The 4,741-nt window shown below is 39.7% G+C and overlaps 1 protein-coding gene across 4 annotated transcripts in view; it reads right to left on the bottom strand.

Annotated features, from left to right (window-relative positions):
- The window catches only part of RBPJ (recombination signal binding protein for immunoglobulin kappa J region), a 156,172-nt gene that overhangs the window by 98,496 nt on the left and 52,935 nt on the right, over positions 1 to 4,741 (bottom strand). The gene's annotated exons all lie outside the window — the stretch shown is intronic.

Here is a 4,741-nt window from a genome sequence, read left to right as displayed (position 1 = left end):
AATATACAAAACTAAGAATTTATTTTTGAGTTATTATCCACACTGCCCAGTTGCATTCCTGTAAATCAGTTATTGGATCAGTATTGGCTGATACTGTTAGTTAATAAATTGGCTATTGGTATTGGCCAAGGAAATCTATATTGGTGCACCCCTAGTGTACACCCAGTGCACAAGGCTGGTCCACAGACTGGATCAGGCTCTCAGACCCCACCTCCCCTTCCTTTTTTCCTTCCCCAGCATACCTGATCTGACTGCTGCTCCAACAGTCTGGGATCCACACTGCATGAGGTACAGGTCCCAGAGTGGTTGGAATAAGTGGTGCAATCAAGCCAGCAGCAGCTGCACTGTACATGGTGGCCACCCTGAGCCACTTGGCACCTGCCCTAGGACACTTGCCACACAGAATGCCCAACTGCAGCCAGCCTGGGATGCACACTGTACATGGCTGCCATGGCTGCATGTGTGCAGGCACAGAACCCAGACAGGCTCGAGTGGGCACCCCATGTGGCATACTTCCAAAGCAGCTGAGGCAGGCACCACATGTAAAGGCAGGGCTGCCTCCTCCCTTGTCTTTAAGTGCCTCAGCACGGGGGCTCTGCAGAGGGGAGCAGTTGGCTGGGACGCTGGGTACCTCAGCATGGCAGCTCTGCAGTATGCAGAGACAGGGGAACAGGCAGTCCTGGACTGTCTGCTCCTGTCTCCAGATGCCGCTCCCCTGTGCACCAGCCAGCACATGAAGCACCAGAACATGAATAGCACATGAAGCACCAGTTAATTTTGTAAAACAACATATATGTAGCTTTATCCTGATTGAAGAACAACTAGAGGAAAGCTTCTATTTCATAAAAAGAACAAGCTGAGAACAAACATCAGCCTGTGTTTGTATGTTTTATCATTCTCCCACAACTTGTAAATGACAGATGATCTTTTAGACTACTAGACTTTTGGGCATACAGTAGGTTTTCCGGTATGTTTGTCCAGCAGCTAATGTAATGATGCCATAATCAAGATGGGTCTATGGAAATAAAAACTATATAATATGCTGCTATGTTGTCAGTCTTCTTGTCTATTGATAACCCTTGATACTACATTTTCATGCTTACATTAACAGTATGTTCTTTACAAGAAGAATTTTATAAATGATGCTTAACACATTGCTGCTACAATATATAAGAGTGAAATATTTACAGTTCCCCAAAACATATTTAAGAAATTTTTATGGAGGAGATGAACATGAAATTTCAATAGTTAACTGGAATACAACTTGAACAAAAACTGCATTCTGCTTTAATCAGATAGGATGGTTTCTTCCCTTTTCCATATTATTACTTTTCTTTCTTTTCCTCACTCACAGGCAAGCTGTGTCTACTAAGCAGTGAACAGAGTGTCTTTCAAATGATAATATTTTTTATTAAAAAAACAGGATGACAAATAGTGGACTAGGGCATGAAAGATATTTGGATGTTAATAAAAAAGAGAGTTCTAGGAAATCTCAACCTGTAGATTTGGATGGTACACCATCTTATGGAATGAAAATTGGCTAAGAAAGAAAAGAATAATTTGGAATGGGACAGGAATTTTTGGCTCCTCAAATATTAATTTAGACTCTGGATATAAACCAAACATTAAATGCATGATAATACTGAGTTGAGAACTGAAATATATTCATGAGGCTAAAAAAATAGCATGTTACAAAGAAGTAACATCTAGGCAAATTTTTTATATGCATTCTAAACCGCATAAATAAATTTCAACACAATGGGAAACCAAATATTAATTTTGATATCAAGATTACCAAAACTTTAAATCTAGCCTTTTCTTTTTTTTTTTTTAGCAGATGAAAATCTGAATCTTCCTTTTTTATTTCTGCAAACCCTACACATAGCTAACAGTCTGCAAACTGAGGTAAGGTGCATCATTTTTAATTTACAACTTTAAGGTGCGAAAGACATGGCTAGAAACGTTTTTAATTTGTCGAAGTCAACATATGACAATAACTTTGTCAAAAATCTTCCTCATTTTCCTTCTATTATACTTCAGTGTTAGAATATCAATTATGGGGTAAGATTTTTAAGTTCTTTGGGCCCATAGATACACTAGCTCTGTATTTGCAGATTTGTATATTCAGACAGACACATCACGTAAGTGACGAAGTACCATGGTGACAGGAATGAAAAAACAGTCTTAGGCTGTGTACAGATGTTCAGTTTCTACAGGGAGAATCACTGTTCTCCCACCACTGAAAGTTATTCAGTGCAGATATTCAAGTTTATTCTCCTGGAGCAAAAATGGCTATTCTGGGAAAAAATGCCTGGCAAACAAGTAGAAATCACTCCCAGGAGAATTTCTCCCTGGAGACTGAACATCTTCAAACTTTTCCCCAGCAGCAGCAAAATGGAGCCAGGAGAAAGGCCCCCATATCTTCCAGAGACCAGGGTCAACCAGGAGGGGAAAGGAGGAACACCCACCAGCTGTTCTCCCCCTGTTTCTCACATCAGTTACCAGTGTGAGAAGACAGGGCCTTTGCCCTGCTGCTCCTTCTGCTTGGTTTGCAGGTATTGGGAGCCAAGTTCAGGGAGCAGTGTTGCCCTCTGTCTGCTTCACCTAGTCCTCCCCAGTCCCTCTCAAGTCAGCTGGAAGAGGAAGGGAAGCCAGATAGACTGGGAACGAGGCTTGGGGAGGGTCTCTCAGGGGTAGCAGGACAAAGCCCTCTCCTGCTCCTCACACCTGGGAGTACCAGGTGTGTAGAACAGGTGAGGATTTTTCCCCCTGTTCTGTCCACTCAGCTCCTGGACACCGAGTGGAGGAATAACATTGCAAGCTCCCTGCCTGCTTCTTCCAGAGACACCAGGGTGAGAAGTGGGCAGAGGGCTTTGCCCCACTGCTCCAGTCCCCTAGGAATGGGAAGACTGGAGCACCCCAAGCTTTCCCCAGACTAGGATCACCTGATCTGGGGGAGATGAAAGTAGCAGTGGAGAAGGAGCAGTTGCAGAATGACTAGGTATATCATTTCTAGCAGTGGAAATTTTCCACTGCCTGAAATGAGCATTTGTACATGGCCTAAATTTTTCTATGCTGTTCACCTAATTCAATCATCAAGTATATTTTTTCCTGTGCCTATATCGCCAAGACAACCTAAGTAACCATTAACATGGGTGAGATTACTTTCAGCGTATTACCAAAGCAAAAGTAGTCCTCCCATGCAGTGATATGCTAATAAACAAAGGCAAAACAACCCCCCTAGAAGATTACCTTATCCATCTATACAAAGCAATTTTTCCATTCATTGGATCTATATTCACAAATAGTTTTTGCAGATACTAGAGCCAGCAGGGACCATTAGACTCATCTCAGTTTACCTTTTATCTAATAGAAACCACAGAATTTCACCCAGTAACTTTTAGAAAATGTATGTTTAACATTAGTCATCGAGTCATATAGTAGTTATTTGTTTGTTTGTTGTCATGGATGGAGTGCGAGTTTTAAGAGGCAACCTTTACAAGTTTTTAACATGCCAATTTCCCTTATTTTTCAAAATGGAGCGGAAGGGGTTCATGTTAAGCATTGACAAGAGGGTCTTATACAATTCCCAGTGAAATAGAGCATTTTCAGTTATATCGATGACAGCTGAAACAGTTGTCAAGAACTGTTAAATAGCATGTATAGGAAGTTGGGACCCTGATTTTAAAATAGGAATTGAACAGGTGGCATTATATGTTTTCCCAAAGCTAAAGTCTGCAACTTATACAAGCCAAACTAGAGGTTTAAAAAAAATAAAACAACTAAAGAAGTTTTTAAAAATTACAGATTTTTTTTTTTCAAATTGCTGCAGAAATTAAGGGATCTAAAGAAGTCTTAAAAAAACCCACCCTAATTAACAGATTAAATCAAAACATGCAGATTTTTAATTGAAATATAAATATCTTTGACATTTCAGTCTTCAAAACTTGAATGAGGCACTGAATGAACAGATAGTTCAACTAACTTAACCATCAATGAAATGTTCAATCATCTAAAAAGTCATTAGAATTTTCTAAAAGCTTGGGTGAGGGGGAAATCCTCAACAAGAAAAATCTTAGTAGCATTATGTTTTAGAGTAGCCTCCAGTTTTTACAAAGTGACAGATTACACAATTCAATGCATCTTCTCCAATTCCTGATATTCTATAAATTAGGCATCCAAAAGTTTTCAGTACCAACCTTAACTTTTATTGATGTTCAGAATTTTTGAGGTTTTGGCCTTTGATGCCACTGCAGCCTTACTTAACAAAGGCTTTGAAAGTTTCTAACTTCATGCCCTGAGAGACTCCCTAAAGAAAGCAGCAGGAATCCCAAATTAATTCCTCCTCTTGCTTACATCCTAAATGTTTTAAATGTCTTCTGTTACTTCTTCACACAAACATGGTCATGCAAGTGGCTTTTATGTCATTTCCTCAATAAAAATATTGCTATTACAGCTGCTTGGTTTTACTTAAGATGTGGAACTACTGAAAGTGAAGAGGATTCAATACTGCACCATAGTTACAAAAGATGCAACAGTGCTGTCTGTTTAAAAAAAAATGTTAGTAGATACCATGCAACAAAAATAAACAAAGGAAAAACACAAAACAAAAAAAATCCATCACCTGGTAATGCTGCCAGCCTGCACAGCCACTGAGCATCTAAAAGGCGCTCTCTTCTCAGTATTGCAAATCTAAGGCAATGAAACTGTTCTTTGGAAAAAATGAGTTCATTAGCCATGT

The sequence above is a fragment of the Gavialis gangeticus genome, unplaced genomic scaffold, assembly GCF_001723915.1.
Source record: "Gavialis gangeticus isolate Ggan-Ray unplaced genomic scaffold, GavGan_comp1, whole genome shotgun sequence".
Classification (NCBI taxonomy): domain Eukaryota; kingdom Metazoa; phylum Chordata; order Crocodylia; family Gavialidae; genus Gavialis; species Gavialis gangeticus.
The sequence above is the reverse complement of the archived record's forward strand: the minus strand, read 5'-3'. Positions and strand labels throughout refer to the sequence as shown.